The following is a 17453-nucleotide window of genomic DNA, read 5'->3' on the forward strand; positions in this document are numbered from 1 at the left end:
TCAGTAAAAGCAGAGTTGTATTTTTGGACACTGAAATCTATATTGACAATGAAACAGTTCAAACTACACTTCATCGAAAAAGTACAGCAACTACTGCTGTTCTTCATGCCGAAAGCTTTCACCAAACAAGCCTGATTAACAACATCCCATATGGAGAATTTCTCAGGATCAGGAGAATCTGTTCACAGGAGGAGGAATGGAAAGTGAACTGTCAGAAAGCAGGAGAAAGATTCAAAAAGAGAAAATATAACCCCAAAATTATAGCATCAGCATTCGAAAGAACAACAAAAATACCTAGAATCGAACTTTTGAAAGAAAAAACCCCACAAATGTCAGAAAAGGATAAAAAAGATCAGGAGATCCGCCTAATAACAACGCACTCCACTGAAAACAAACAAATAACAAGGATAATGAGGAAAAACTGGCATATTTTACATCTTGATACAACAGTGGCAAGCATAATAGGAGACCATCCGAATATTACATATAGAAGGACGAAAAATCTTAAAGACCAGCTGACTCACAGCCACTTCTTACCAATGAAGAAGCAAGACTCATGGCTTAAACCACAAGGGTTCTTCAAATGTACAAACTGTAAAGTGTGCACCATAGCTAAAAACATGAAAGAAATCACAACAGCCGACAACAAAAAGTGGAAAATACAACAACTTATCAACTGTAAGAGTCAATATGTGATATACATTATTGAATGCCCCTGCCCACTAAAATATGTTGGAAGCACTAAATGTGAATTAAAAAAACGCATTTTAGAGCATGTGCGTGCAACAGTCAACAATGATAGAAGCAATGCAGTAGCAAAGCACATGGAACAAAAACATGGGGGAGACTGGAAGAAGCTATCTTTTTATGCAGTGGAAGCAGTAGATAAACATATAAGAGGTGGCAACAGAGAAAAGATTCTTCGACAGAAGGAATCACGACACATCCTTAATTTTCGAACTCTGACCCCGAATGGACTGAACCAGGACGAAGAGATGTATTCGCACCTGTAAAATCAGTGACTTGCTAGAACTTTTTGTGCCTCTAATGTAAATTTGTACATATTTGTCGTATGATTTTAACATAAGTAGATATATAGGTTGTTAGCATATAAAAAAAATAAAAAAATAATGATAGCAGGTTATAAGTAGCACGTTTGCACAAACATGAAAACAGAAAATTAAGAAGTACTTCTAACGTAATTTGCAAAGCTATGAAAGAAAAGTTATTAATAAGGCATTATGAAAAATTAAATAATAGAATTAAGTTGAAGTTATATACCCACTGGAGGGTAGGAAAGCTTATAAACTTCAAGGGTCAGTTGGAAAAGGAAATTAATCCAGTAAAATAGAACTAGACCTCAATATGAAGTTAAGGAGATTAACAACAGGAAAAGCGGCCCATACTAATAAAATAAATGGCTTTAGTAAATGAAATTGACAGACATAATATGTTGGGAGGAAGAAAAATGATTTGTTGATAACACGCACTAGGGTGATTATATATATCAAGCAAAATACAATTACTATAAATGATGGAACTACACTAACCAGAATGCAATGCAAATAAGAAGCAGGAAGTGATGTAACGAAATATGAGGAAATGGGTTTAAATGGGAAAAAAAACATTTCACAAGTGTAATGATTGACCCTCGTGAACAAGATCTTTGTTAAGATTGAAACGCGTAGAGGAAACTTTACTGGAACGCCTGATTAAAATTGCAACTTTGCTAAAGAGAAAAATGGATTTGGCTGGGTTCATTTCTGTGTGCGAGCGAACTGTTCTCTAACTGGAGACGCATTTGTGGAATTACAAGCGACTTGGCTCCGTCGCATCGCATACGCACCATCTAGAGCGCCCAAGTGTCAAGAAATTGGGCCGTAGGAGAAAGGATATATATATATATATATATATATATATATATATATTATCTACTGGCGGTCGCCAGTAGATAGTTATAGTTAGGACCGTGTTTCCATAGGAAATCCGCAACATTCTATTTGGAAGAACTTTGGCGCCGGTTGACGAATCCTCGCGAAATTTTCAAAACTAATGGGGCGCTACGCTCCGCTCCAACACTGAAAGTCTCGGGGGGATTCGTCAAGCGGGGGCTGAGAAAAAAGGGGGGTCCCAAAACATGTTTTCCCCATGCATTTTCCCATAGGACCTTTAGTCCGCGCTGCAGCCCGAACGGCTGAACAGAATTACTTGAAATTTGGCAGAGAGGTAGTCCTCAGGTCAGAGATGTGCCTTTTGCAGGTCTGGTGTAAATCTGTTCAGTAGGTCCTGAGAAAATAGCATTGAAATCAATATATATATCTGTAAGCGCGCTCCGTGCGCTTACGGTAAGCTTACCGTACGCGTACGGTGCCGTGCGCGAGCTCAATTCTGATTGGTGGTTACATGACTGTAAACATTCGAATCGGTCGAAATCAGAAAGTGTCGGCCGCCATTTTATGTCTCTCGCTCTGAAAAACAAAGGTGGATAACGTGAAAAGGGGGCAACGAAGAGAGTTGCAGACCCACTAGCGTTTGTGAGGGGGTCCAGGAAGGACCAGAAAGTACGAAAAATACAATTAAGAATTTAAAAAAAAAATCGCGGAGTGCGCGTACGGTAAGCTTACCGTACGCGTACGGTAAAAAAAAAAAATTACAAAAAAAAGAATTAACAATCACATTTAATATATAAATCTAAGGACCCCCAAGGGAGAAAAAAACAATTGATATTTTGTAAAAAATGGCGAGGCGTGCACGGCACGAAATGCGCAACTTGTGCCCACAGCGCGCGCACGGTGCGCGCAGGGTGTGTGCACGGTGAAAAACCAGAAAAAAAAATTAAAAATAAATACATAACTTAGCATTTAAAAAACCGTACAAATTCACTGAAAAAACCATAGGTTTCACACACGTTATAGTTAGGAATTAGCATTTAAAAAACCGTGCAAATTCACTTAAAAAACCATAGGTTTCACACAAGTTATAGTTAGCTGTACATTTCACACGTAAAAAACCAATGAAATTCCACGTTATAGTTAGATCAGGTAACTATAACTTGCGCGACCGCAATCCACAATGTGTAATTTCAGATGTCATCATTGATGTCATGAGTGATGTCACTGACCATGTCATGAGTGATGTAATATGTGACGTCATCAGCAGTTTATTTTGGGCGCGCAAGTTATAGTTACCTGATCTAACTATAACGTGGAATTTCATTGTTTTTTTACGTGTGAAATGTACAGCTAACTATAACTTGTGTGAAACCTATGGTTTTTTAAGTGAATATATATATATATATATATATATATATATATTCACTGAAAAAACCATAGGTTTCACACATGTTATAGTTAGCGGAAATTTTACTGATAAAAAACCAATGAAATTCCCCCGTTATAGTTAGTGCAGGCAACTATAACTCACGCGACCGCAATCTTCTGCTGATGCTAATACTGTATTTAGACACTTATTTGCCCATGTCTTCTTCCATACATTTTTAGCTATACATATATTACAAATATTTTTTTTTCATAAAGACACATATGTCATCAGCAGAAGATTGCGGTCGCGTGAGTTATAGTTGCCTGCACTAACTATAACGGGGGAATTTCATTGGTTTTTTATCAGTAAAATTTCCGCTAACTATAACATGTGTGAAACCTATGGTTTTTTCAGTGAATTTGCAAGGTTTTTTAAATGCTAATTCCTAACTATAACGTGTGTGAAACCTATCGTTTTTTCAGTGAATTTGTACGTTTTTTTAAATGCTAAGTTACTTTACGCCATTCGTGGCGTGCGCGCCCACTTAACGCAGTTCGTTCCGTGCGCGCACGGTGCGCTTCGCGCACCGTGCGCGCACAGTGAGCACGCGGTGCGCTTCGCGCACCGCGCGCCCACTTTACGCAGTTAGTGCCGTGCACGCACGGTGGGCACGCGGTGCGATGACAAAGCAAGAAAGCACGTCAACAAATCTGTTTCTGCTTTCCTCCGTGACTATGGTATGGGTGCCATTTACCACAACAACTTGCGTTATGACATGCAAGACATTTATAGAGGAGATGATGTGCACTTCAATGATGAAGGGAACAGAGTCTTCCTCTTGAACCTTAGACTCTGCATCGGTACTTACTTGTAGGTACCACTAAAAAATCATTTCATAAACACAACAGCTCTTTTTAGAGCCCCCTAATATCTAAACACTTAAATCTGATTTTCATTTTTTTGTTTTTTTTTTCTACCGTACGCTTACCGTAAGCTTACCGTACGCGTACCCCGTGATTTTTTTTAAAATCAATAAATGTTTTTTTTGTACTTTTCTGTCCTTCTTTGACCCCCTTACAAATGTTAGGGGGTCTGTAACTCTCCTCATTGCCCCCTTTCCTTGTTTTCACTCTTTTTTTTCAGAGTGAAATACACAAAATGGCGGCCGCCGCTTCCTGGTTTCGGCCGATTCGAATGTTTACTAAGATCTAAGAGCCAATCAGAATCGCGCTCGCGCACGCCACCGTACGCTTACCGTAAGCGTACGGTAAGCGTACCGTAAGCGGGCTCAGATATATATATTGATTTAAAGGCTATTTTCTCAGAATCTACTGAACAGATTTACACCAAACCTACAAAAGGCACTTCCTTGACCTAGGGACTACCTCTCTGCCAAATTTTGAGTAATTCTGTTCAGCCGTTCGGGCTGTAGCTCGTTCTAAAGGTCCTATGGAAAAATGCATGGGAAAAACGCGTTTTGGGACCCCCCTTTTATCTCAGCCCCCGCTTGACGGATCCCCCCGAGACTTTCAGGGTAGGAGCGGAGCGTAGCGCCCCACCTATTTTGAGAAATTCGCGAGGATTCGTCGACCGGCGCCAAAGTTATTCAAAATAGAATGTTGAGGTTTTCCTATGGAAACGTGGTCCTAACTATAACTACCTACTGGCGACCGCCAGTAGGTAATATATATATATATTATTATAAAGGTACAGGGCCTCTAAGGGTGGCACAATAGGTGCTGCAGCCCATAGAGGCCTTCCCTGGCCAGAGTACCTTTGGTACCATTGACCAGGGGGCTGACCTGTGATCAGAGAGTGCCAATTGGGTTTTGTTTTCAATGCAGTTTTAGGAAAAGAACATAGGCCCTGGGTACCTGATTGGCCGTAGCCCAGGGCACACTCAAAGTGCATCAGCAGTTCAGCAAAAAGTGGGGCAACCATGCACAAAAGAGGGCACTTTCCAAACGAAAGAACATGAGAATAACCTTTCCCTAGAGAGTCTTGTGAGAAAGTGGCTCTGTATATACTGTTCCCAAACAGGTACAGGGTATACAGAGTCCACAGTCCCCAGAGGTTTGGCATAGGCTAAAGTTACATATAACCTTACTCTCTAAAGTGGTAGCTTGGTCGAGCAGTAAGGCAGTATCAGAGGACAGTGTAAAGCATTTGTTGCACACATTCAGCCAGCAAATGGTTTCACACACTCAAGAACTGAACTCTAGGCCAATGGTTTATATATAAAAAATATATGCTTGTTTTATTTTAGAACCAACAATAGGTATTAAAATATACTTTTTTCAGAATGAGATGCTTTATATAAATACTTTTGCAATATGCAGTTGTCTGTTGTAGAAAGTTACAAGTGGTTGCAATAGGCAACACAATTCTAAACACAATAATGCATTGAGTTCAATGGAAGTTTCAGGTTATTTGCCACAGATTACTTTTAGGATTACTTTTGGAATTCCAGGCCTGGATACTAGATTCAGTCCTGGGACAGTACTTGGAAACAAGTGATAAAAGTCGACTTAATTACTGTGATGATTTTGAGGCAATATTTTGCTATTTTAAAAGTTGACACTTAAAAAACTATTTCATAGAAAACAGTCAATGATTCCCTAGGGCAGAAAATTCAAGTTGCAGGTATAGTATGTTCTTGTTACTTTTGTAATCCAGTACTGGGTGCCTAGACTCAGTACTGGGACCTTTATCCAAAACAGGTAAGTAATTAAGTTTTCAGAAATTATACGATTTTTAAAGAATATTTAAAGTTTGCAGAAACTGACAAAAGAAATTTCACAGAAAAACCGTCAATGATTTCCTATGGGAGAAAATTGGGTTACTGGTAAGTACAGTTGTAAGTATTTTTCCGAGTCAGTGCTGGGCACCAGGATCCAGCACTGGGAGCTCACCTAATAGCAGGTGAGTATTTTCGTTTTCGTTACTCTGCTGAATATTTTAAGTTTTGAAAAGTCCACACTTGGAAGAAATTTCAGGAAAAGCCAGTCTATGTTACCCTATGGAGAAAATTGAGTTATCTGTTTAAAGGTAAGTACTCGACTGGCAGAGATAAGTTTCTGGGCATAGACTCCGGGGTCTCCCAGGGTCAGGTAGGTACAGTTTGTTCACCCTCAGCGGCACAAGGGCGGCCGGGTGCAGAGAGAGTTAGGCCCAATGTTATCCTATGAGAGGTAGGGGGGGCCTTGGTTGGTGGCTGCTGACTAGCAGGCCAGGCTAGCAGGCCACGCGGCTGTGGGAGCTGGGCTCCTGGTCACTTACTCAGGGCAAGTGGGGAAGTAGATAGGTGTAGAGGTTACACTGCCAGGGCCACTCGGGCGGCTGGGTGCAGGGTGCTTTTGAGCCTTCGGGCGCTCGATTGATTTCAATGGGAAATCTCCGGTTTAGAAAAAGACTGCAAGCTCGGGGACGAAGATTCTTCAGGTGTGTCGAGGGAGGTCCTTGGGTGCCGGACTCGGGGTCACAGTCGCCGTGGGTTCGTACTCGTGGTCTTTGTTCACTCCGGCACAGGCCAGGCTTGGCAGGTGCAGTGTGTGCTGGGTTCGCGGTTCCGGGCTGCTGCCAGGGATTAGAAGTAGATTTTGAGTAGAGCCGCTACTCATGGGAGTCCCAGTGGGCTTAGAATCAAAAGGTAGCCATGTCCTCCGGGGTTTGTGAGGTTGCTGGCCACAAGAGATGCCGGGTTGGAGCAGGAGCAGGTTCGAGGGTCGACAGGCCAGTAGGGCTGGGGCCAAAGCAGTTGATGTCTTCCTCCTCTTAGCAGCTGCAGGGCAGGCCTTCTTTCTTCTAACTCTTCATCGGATTTCGGAATCTGGGGAAGGAGGGTTCAGGGTGCCCCTAAATACTAGATTTAGGGGCGTTACAGGTAGGTGAAGGGCAGGGACCAATGGGTCCCTGTCCTGGGGTGGGTACACCCCCTATCCTGCCTCTCTCCTGTGGGAGGGGGGCAGTAGCCTAATCCTGATTGGGCAGGGCCTCCCATCTTCAAGATGGCGAGAGCCCAGAGATGTGCTTCACCTCGCCTCCCCCACCTGAGGATTGAAGGTTAGGTTTTAGGGGGCATCTCTAAGATGGCCTCTGGGGTGCTTGGTACATTAAATCCCACACTGGCATCAGTGCGGGTTTAATGTGCTGAGAAGTTTGATACCAAACTTCTCAGTCTTCAGTGTTGCCATTATGGTGCTGTGGAGTTCGTGTTTGACAAGCTCTCAGCGCCATGTACTCTTAAATGGCAGCACTGCACTTACAGTGCCCAGGAATGGACCTGGGTACTTTAGGGGCACAGGGCTCCTGCGCCCACACCACTGGCATAGGGCACCCAGCTAGAGGGGCGGCTGATGTATGCCATGGTGGTGTAGGTGGTGGGCATGACACACAGGGATGTGTGCCATGTCGACTCTTTGTTTTGTCTTGTACCCAGACACCCAGCCTGCATGGGGGGTGTGTGTGTGTGTGTAAGTGTGTGTGTGTGTGTGTGTGTGTAAGTGTGTATATGTGTGTGTGTGTGTGTGTAAGTGTGTGTGTAAGTGTGTGTGTGTAAGGGTACAGGGCCTCTAAGGGTGGCACAATGAGTGCTGCAGCCTTTAGAGGCCTTCCCTGGGTACCTAGGGTACCATTTACCAGGGGCTGACATGTGGCCAGGGTTTGCCAAGTTGTGTTTTAGGGAAGGAACATAGGCCCTGGGCACCTGATTGGCAGGAGTCCAGGGCACACTTAGTCAAAGTACATTCAGCAAAAAGTGGGGCCATACCATGCAAGAAAGATGGCATTTTCTCACAGCCCTTCATTCTTGCCTGAGTAAAGCTTAGTCCAGCAGAGCGGGCAAGACATCTCCTTCCCTATCATGCTTGTAGGCGCCAGAGTTATCCCACAATCCGCTTTAACAGAGTATCTCAAAGAGAGTAAAATGTCTCTATCATATGTGATGGGCTTACCGTTTTTGGGACAGTCCGCAATGGTTCCTGGCCCTTGGCCATGTCCGGATGCTGGCGGGCTTGTCTTAGACGCGCCTTTGGCGCACCAGCGACGCATCCGCTGCACGTTCGAGCTGCGTGCACCATAAGTAGATTTTTGCTTAATTACTAGAGCGCTGACCTATCCCTCGCTCCCCATGAGGGTGGTGCCTCTCAGCTGTGCTCACAGGTCCTGCCCCGCCCAGCTCCCGTTTCACTGTTCGGCGTGAGTCAAGATTCCCCACAGTGAGTAAGCATTCAATTCAACCTTCAATTTTAAAAATATTTGATTCTAAAAGCGGAATATTACAGTGCAAATAGTCTTAAAAGCGTTCCGAGTGATTTTAAAAAGTGATAAGTTCAATCTTCTAAAAAACTCTGGCTTTAAAAAAGACTGTGCAAATAAGCAAACAAGCAAGTCAGTACTCTCTGGTACCGTGTGTCTGACCTGTGTCAGTTTCTCTTAGCGCGTTCGCACTGCGTGCGCCATAAGTAGATTTTTGCTTAATTACTAGAGCGCTGGCCTATCTTTTAATGAAAGATGCACACATGAAGAGAGATGCCCCCTGAAAAACGACCTAACACTAGTGTCCAGGCTGAGTGGCTGCCCCCCAGCTGCCACCACCAGACATGTTTCTGGACCCCCTGGGTCGAGAGCCTGCTGCTCTCGGGGGAGGGGGGCGGGTCTGGGACGAGGTGCCAAGCCTCCTCCCCCAGGATCAGCAGGGTCCACGGAGGGGAAGCTTCAAAGTCTTGCTGCATTTGTAAGCTTCCCCAGGCCTTTTGCTGCTTCCAGCAGCTGGTCCCCACCGGTTCTGACCCCCCACTTTGGACGGGTGAACCGGTGGGAAAGCCAAGTGAGGAAGAGAGGTGTGCCCACCTTTGCCAACCCCACCCCTCAGGTGGGGGAGGTGAGGTGAAGCCCAACTCTCAGTCCCCGCCAACTTGCAGATGGAGAGACCCAGCCAACCAGAGTGAGGCATATGCCCCCTCCCACTGGAGGGTGGCATAATAGGGGGTGTACTCACCCCAAGGCAGGGACCCATTGGTTCCAACCTTTACTTACCTATAACACCCCTAAATCTAGTATTTAGGGGCGCCCCTGAACCTTGCCTCCTCAGACAAGAAATGACCAAGAGGAAAAGAAGAACCGAACAGCTGTGCTGAAGCTAAGAGGACGACGCCAGCAGGCTTGGCCTCAGCCCTACCGGGCTGTCCCCGCCTCCAACCTGCAGAAGTGAAACTTTATTATACAAGACATTTGGGATATCTACGAGCAAGACCGTGTGTTTCGTTGTGAGCTACAGTTTTTTCAGTATTATTGAGCCTCAGATCATTATACGCAGGACGCGTTTAGGTATTAGTTTTGAGCAAACCGAATTATCGGCAGCTTCTCTCTCACCCCTGAAGAAGTGATTGTTTATCCCGAAATGCATTGGGAACATCTTTTGAGAGAAGATGGATTTTGTCCATATATTGTTCATTGAAAGCATGAAGTGTTAACGTTGTATACGCAGTTATTTCAGTAATTCTATGTACAATAAATCATGATTATGCATTAGCGGAGAGGTATCCGCTGAGAATAAAAACATTATAATGGTATTTGACTTGTGAATATATTTGCAAAGAGCACATATAAGTTTACAACATTGGCTAAAATTGTATAATTTTGTTGGAATGTCCAATTTAAGCAGTGCGGGCAGGGTCAAGTGCATCGTTACACTTGCAATTTAGTCATTAGTTCATATGAGGCAGGCAACCTCATTCCTGACCTGCACGCTACACTTATAGCAGTACTGACAAGCACTTGATTACTACAAAACATTGATTAAAAATTAAGGTGTGCGCAACAATCAATATTATGGTGTTAAAGTCCTTGCCATTTGGGTTACAGTTAGACTTTAACTTGTTTTTAGGGGAATAAGCACTGATGTCTGGTTCGCAAGCCTCAGTGTGATGTCAGAGTTGAAAACCAGCATCTGACAGTCAAAAAGGGGGCAAAAAGTGGGAGGACAACTGCAACAAAATTCCAGTTTCCTACATGTATCATCTTAAGATATGTTACGAGGAATTGCCTTAGTAGCGGCTTAGCCAAGGAATCCTGCATTCAACTCCAGACTCCCCCCTCATTAAGTTGTATAATTGTATGTTGGTTTCCTTGCCGGAGAAAACAGGTATTCATTTAGCAGTTTCAGAAAGATTACAAGTCACACAATGCTATGAACCAGCGAGCCCTTTTTTAGTGGTCTCCCCTTCTCTCTCCTTCACCCCCAGAACATTTTGTGGAAAAATGTTCCAAACATTTCTTTATCAACATTGCACATATTTAGAACATTAATATAGAGCTAACACATTTAATCAATACACCCTCTGGTTGAGCCTACACCTGACTGTCCTTCTATGAGCACTTAAGGCATGTCACCCATGCACAATAACAGAGTGTTTTTACTTACTCATTTTCGGCTTTGTCTTCAATTTGTATCCATTTTTCATGATGGCTGAGTAATTAAATTCCCTCTACCGTTTGCAGACCCACGAGTTGAAGATAGAGTATTAGATATTCTAGATCCGTGGGCAATAGAGTCACCAAATGAACAGGTCTGCTGATCAGTGCTTAAAATTATGCTGTATTTTTGTTTGTATTTGACGAGGAAATAAGGCCACTTTTTTGGCCTTCATTGGATATGTTTTGCCTCAAGACATATGCAATGTCGCAAGTTGGTCATCGCTGCACACATTCCCTAAACATCACTGCATTAATGTTTGGTCACGAGGCCTCAGTTGGGGGTGATAATATTGAAAACAAGAGCTACTGTTGGCTCCTCACAATAACTGCCTCAAGGTGAGCAACACTGCTTTGAATGTACTTCATGTAAATCCAAAATACTTTTACAGCTGGAGTACCTTCTATATTTGCACAACACCCTCCCAAGTGAAGAGAAGTGATAGTTTGTTTTTTAAATATGTATTCTTAACCCTGAAACCTCACACATTGTACGAGTAAGACAAAAATACTGGCTAAAAACGTCACCTACACTGGTCGGTTAAAATGTAGCATGAGTCGTATTGACTGCCTAATTTCTAGGCATGGGTAGTAAATTCCGTTCCGCTCGCGAAATTTGCGTAATTTGGGTAATTTCGCGTTCCGCGGAGAACGCGGAATTGCCCAAAATTCTGCGTTCCGCGGCTTCGCGGAATTTTTTGCTTGTTCGCGTTCTCAAAATGTATGTTGGCGAGATATTACCCCCCGAGCACGCAAACCGCGTTCGCGAACAGGAAAAAAGCATCACGAACAAGCAATTCCGCGTGTTCGCGGAGATTTTTTATTGTTTGGCGGAGCTTTGCGTAGCACGACTACGCAAATTCCCGTCACCCTTACTAATTTCACACCCATGGTGAGGTGTTGCACAGCATATGAATCTAGTTTTGTCATGCTTCAGAAACTAAACATTATCTGCTATAACACATCAAGGAAGAGTACAAATATCAAACAGTGGAACCCATATGCAAGACAAGGGTTGGATCTAGATCGGCATTTTATAAGAATCTGTACTTAGTTTCTTTCATTGACTCGTGTGAACGTTGTAACTGAGTATTGTTGTTTGCTTATTGGAGCTTGTGGCCTTCTATTTGTATTTATTGTAATTTCTGAAAACTGTAGTGAGGAATATATTTGACTATGGGATTTATATCTTCAGGTTAATAAAAATGTAATCCATGTTGGCTGTGATGTACTCAACATAATTAAATGTAAAAAAAAAAGTCTAATTGCAGTTTTTTTGCGCATATGATATATTACCAGATTGGAGCAAGATAGATTTTGTATGCAAACGAAAGTGGTTTTTGTAATAAAGGTTCACAAACAGTATGATGTTTTTAAGCGGTATGCATCTTATTTGTTTCAGGTATCAGTATACTGTTGATGACCTCTACCCAATGATGAATTCATTAAAGCTGCGAGCAGAGTCTTACAATCAATGGGCTTCAGTGGTGAAAGAAGCTTTGGAAGTGAAATGCGCCAATAAAAAAAGTGAGTTACTAAACTACACTTTTTATCGTATGCATCTTTATATTAGTACAATACACAATGAGAAACTGCAGAACTGAGCAAGAAAACATACTCTGTTTCAGTTGCACAAATATACGCTTGGGAGCAAACTAGCAGTAGTTAGTAATACCTAAGTTAATAATACTAGTGTCATATAAATCACTCCTTCCTGGGCAAGTCTAGGAATTTGGGGTGGGCGTGGCTTGGGGTGGAGGAGTGAAGCAATTCAACAGGGCAAATGCAAGCCTAAGGCAGCCCACATGGCCTTCCTCTGCACAGGGAAATTAAATAACACTGTTGGTAAAGCTCTGTAATATAAATAATAGTTTTTCAGCATTGTATCTTTCATAGATTCACATACTTTACTCATTGTTAAACTGGGAGTCCCAGATCGATGACTGGAAGGAATGAATTATGTGAAATCTATGACAGATACTATAGGTGGAGAATTAACACTAATATTAAATAGCTATTTTCTTTTCCAGCATTGTCTTTCAAGATTCACATGCTTGAAAATTACTAGTCAGGCAGGGTATCCTTGTTGGACATTATTAGCAGTACCTAATAAAGCACTTTATTAACATTGAAATCAGCAGTAGATCACAAATAGCCTATCTGCTTTCTTTTACGATGCAAAGACTTAACAATCAGGTGTATAGGCTGTGAGCTCTACTCCTTCACAGTCAGACTACTAGATTTTCTACCACACCTTAGTGTGAGAAATCCTCAGGGCTCTGCCCCATTTTGTCTCCGATTCAGCGATTTCAAATTTGAATATTCCTTACATAATTTGAGCCTCCCTTTAAGGTGCTGAAAGAACTTGGGTTATTAGTTGCGACAGAGTCCTTCACAAGTAATCGTATTGCAGTAATCCTATTACTGGAAAAGAAGTACTCCATTGTAGCACTTGACGTTTTCAGGGTAGTGAAGCAGAGCAGTCCAAGACCTACTCAATGGAGTTAGTGTGCTTTAGCAGTCCCACTTCGCTGGCATGCAACAGCACTCAATACATTATTGTCCAGTCAGTGCCTTTTTTAAAAAGGAAAAGTGCTAATAAATGCTATACATTAAATTAAAAAACTGCACATTAGACAGATGGAATTAACTTTGGTGGCATCCTACTAACTCATTACACACCTAGTGGGCCCCTGAACCTCATCATCACAATACTCCCCACCTATACCACATGTAACATCACAGTATAAAAGGGGTGATATTTTAAATAAGACCAGCCTACTGGCTTTGTCAGGGGGTTGCCACATTATTAAAATCATTTCTCACAAAAGACAAGAGCGACCCATATGTCCTTGCGAACTGGGTATTGCCCGTAAGCAGAGACCATGTTCACAAGGAACTCATTTTTCATAGAAAACAATTAGTTATTGCAGCAATTAATGTATCCTGCTTGACTCAAACAGAACAGACAGGTAAAGAAGGAAACCTTAGCTCAATAAGGTATACCAATTATTTCACAAGGTAAAACGTTAAAGCTCACAGAATTTTTTTTTTTAATAGTCCTCACGTCAGCCGAAGTGAGTGTTATTTATTTTGCAAAACAATATTTAACATACAAAAAGGCATAAAAAAATTTACTGTCTGTGTATTTACATCATATACATTTTTCACATTTGAAAGTGATATGTGAACCCCAGTGATGTGACCATAACCAGACTAGTGAAATATCAATGGTGATATTGGAGCACTTGTGGCGGTGGTTATTAGTAGATAAAAGAGGAGCCAATGCAATCCATTCTTCAGGGACAACTATGATTTGTTGGGGGCTCTCCCTTTTGAATAGTCGACGAAGTTTCGACCCCCTCGCGGTACGGGGTCTCTTCAGGACAGAGATTCTGGGGGCTAAAGATAGGACAAGGTTTTAGTGTTGATGAAGGGGACGTGGGAACGGTGGGCCAATGCTTGAACGTAAAACAGGTTTACCGAGCAGCACAATCAATGTGCCTGAAAGGCAGAAATCCTTCTTAATACATTCCAGGGTGCTTCTCAAAGCTGGTAATGACACTTAGTTCCTATCAATGACAAGGTGGAAGGAAATTTAACCACTGGCATAAATGCTTAAAGAGGTGCTTATATGAATAGGTGTAATAGTGCGCTATGGAATTGCTTACCCTTGAAATGAAAGCAGAGGCATGGCTTCACTGTAGCTCACAGTAACAGGGTTAGCTGTAGGTCCTACAGATAGGAAACTGAATTAGCCCAGTATCTAATTGCTGGTTATAAATGAGTGAATTTAAATTAACTATGTACTCACCAAAATTTAGTGTGAATAGTGACCCAAATGAGGGCAGCACTTCATAACCCACTTGAGGCCCGCTGTCCTTTATTAAACGGAACCATCAGGAAAGGTCAATTGTGAGGAGAAAATTCCTGTAATTAGAAGTAAAGGTTTTTTTAGAGCATTAAACAAGTATCATTGGATCGATAGAGAACTCACCTTACTAATTAGTTATTGGCATAGTAGCTGTTGTCCCGCTTCAATAATGTGAGGCAAGGAACGCGGTGCCGGATAGAACCGATGTCTGTCAGGGAAATGAAAGTAGTTATGAGGGTCACGGTTTAGAGGGGCAATATGCTGAAAATGCATAATCCATCAAAGTAACAGGGTGTGATGATTTACCTAATATGCAAGACGAAGGGTTGCTGGCAATGGTTGTAGCCAGACGAGGTCGGACGGCAGTCAATTATATCTGACGCCGATGCGCGTGCACGAAAAGCCAATGCCGAGCGACGCACCCGCTGTGTGCTCACTGGCAAGTGTAGTCTGGACTTCTGTAATGGCGGCGCCCATTTCAGAGTAAATAATACGGGTTAAGAAGCGGTGAGAATGAACGCATAAAGAGTAATTAATGCTTCATTCTGATCAATAAGAATCATCTCAGGGGCTAACCCTATGCAATAACACAGGGAGGAGTGTCAGGACTAATCACATTAAGAATTATATTAAAATCTGTGTAGCAAAAATGAGGGGTAAGGTTACAGTAGAGAATAATGGCATATAACATTGTCCTTTAGTAATCTAGTGGTTTTTACATTCAGAATAAATGTTGCTCAACCATTGAGCAGACGAGGGTTCTTGTACATCTGAAACTCCGTGTATCAGAACACTTGAGATCTGATTGGAATCCAAATACATAGGACAGCATACTTTTTAGTTAACATATTCTAGAGATATTAACTTCAATGCATTGTTATAGGTGTGAGAAATAATACATATGTATTGCATATTCAGAATGAATAATGCATAAACACTAAGCAAAGTGATTTCTCTCACCCCAGGGAGCTCACATTGGAGGCAGACCTTTTGGTGGATTCCAGAGGGCCTGAAGAGGCATTGGGGAGTGATCCCAAGAAGAGTGGTTCAGGTATCTTCAAACCCAGTGTGTTGGAAGTGGCTCAGAGTAGACCAGCTAGGTCCTGTAATAGTGAGAGGGGTGTAGGGCCTCACGTCCTGTCTTTAAGGGGAAGGAGTGAGAATGGGTTATGTCCCGGTAGTGCCCAACCTCCGTCTCAGAGCCTGGATGGTTCTTTAAGGGAACACCAGGTGGGGAGCCTAGTCTGTCCTGAGGGGCTCCCCTAGTGTCTGGTGAACTGGGAGGGTCTGTAAGCAGGCCTCCATCAGTTCTGGTGTCTGGCAGTGCCACTCCAGTTGGGAGGGTGCAGAAGTCCAGAGTGAGGGGTGAGAGGGGTAAAGAGTCCCCAGTGGAAGAACCAGTGGGTCAGGGGCCAGCCAGAAGGGCTGCGTCACCAGTGAATGACCGTGGTGACATCACTTCTGTCCTGGGGGATCTCCGCGCACTGTCAGATGGACAGGGGTCGGGAGATCTGCGCCAGGCAGACTGTCACACGACACATGAGTTATGTGTCACCCTCAGGGGGGGCATGCGTGCTTCCCGGGGAAGTCCTGGTGCGCCAGGCGAGTGTTCAACCGCATAGTGTCATCGGTTTTGAGGGAAGTGTTTGGTAGTGGGAGTTGAGGTTCTGGGGGTAGACTCGGGGTCCCCCAGGGTCAACAAAGCACTCTTGTTTCACCCTTAGTGGCACTAGGGCGACCGGTTGCAGAGTGCTGAGGCCCAAGGTTATCCAGTTGGTGGCTGCTGCAAGCAGGCCACTGGGTTGTGGGAGCAAAGCTCCCAGACTTTAGCTCAGGGCAAATGGGGAAACAAATTAGCACCAAAGGTGCACCCTCAGCGACACTAGGGCGGCCAGGTGCTGTTTCTATGTCGTACGCCCTGTTGTTTTCAATTAAGAACCTCCGGTTTGTAAAGAGACAGCAGGCTTTTGGACGAAGGTCTTCTGGGTGCGACCACCACTTCGAGAGTTAAGTTGGGAAGTTAGGGGTTGTGAGAAAGTGCCATCTTTCTTGCATGGTATGCCCCTACTTTTTGCTGAATTGCTGAATGTACTTTGACTGAGTGTGCCCTGGACTCCTGCCAATCAGGTGCCCAGGGCCTATGTTCCTTCCCTAAAAACCTAAAACCCAAATTGGCAAGCCCTGGCCACATGTCAGCCCCTGGGAAATGGTACCCAGGGCCTTGTGACCAGGGAAGGCCTCTAAGGGCTGCAGCACTCATTGTGCCACCCTTAGAGGCCCTGTAACCTAACACACACATACTGCCCTTGCAGGCTGAGTGTCTGGGTACAGGACAAAACAAAGAGTCGACATGGCACACATCCCTGTGTGCCATGCCCACCACCTACACTGCCCTGGCATACATCAGCCACCCCTCTAGCTGGGTGCCCTATGCCAGTGGTGTGGGCACAGGAGCAGGAGCCCTGTGCCCCTACAGTACCCAGGTCCATTCCTGGGCACTGTAAGTGCAGTGCTGCCATTTAAGAGTACATGGTGCTGAGAGCTCGTCAAACACAAACTCCACAGCACCATAATGGCAACACTGAAGACTGAGAAGTTTGGTATCAAACTTCTCAGCACATTAAACCCGCACTGATGCTAGTGTGGGATTTAATGTACCAAGCACCCCAGAGGGCATCTTAGAGATGCCCCCTGAAAACTAACCTACAATCCACGTCTGGTCTGAGAGGCTGCCTAGGCTGCCACACAGCAGACATGTTGCTGGACCCCTGGGTAGGAGAACCCTGCTCTCCAGGGCCTGCAACAATGCACATCCTGGGCGAGGTGCTAGATCTCCTCCCCCAAG

At 43.7% G+C, this 17453-nt stretch overlaps 1 pseudogene across 1 annotated transcript in view; it reads left to right on the forward strand.

Moving 5' to 3' along the window:
- Positions 1 to 410: 410 nt before the first annotated feature.
- LOC146866933 (lysine-specific demethylase 5B-like) overlaps positions 411 to 17453 on the forward strand; it is a 623554-nt pseudogene continuing 606511 nt past the window's right edge. Inside the window, exons 1-2 of the transcript XR_014966711.1 lie at positions 411 to 1009; positions 12137 to 12261. The product of XR_014966711.1 is annotated as a lysine-specific demethylase 5B-like (transcript). The remainder of the gene's footprint in view (positions 1010 to 12136; positions 12262 to 17453) is intronic.

The sequence above is a fragment of the Triturus cristatus genome, chromosome 1_2 (assembly GCF_964204655.1).
Source record: "Triturus cristatus chromosome 1_2, aTriCri1.1, whole genome shotgun sequence".
Lineage (NCBI taxonomy): Eukaryota > Metazoa > Chordata > Amphibia > Caudata > Salamandridae > Triturus > Triturus cristatus.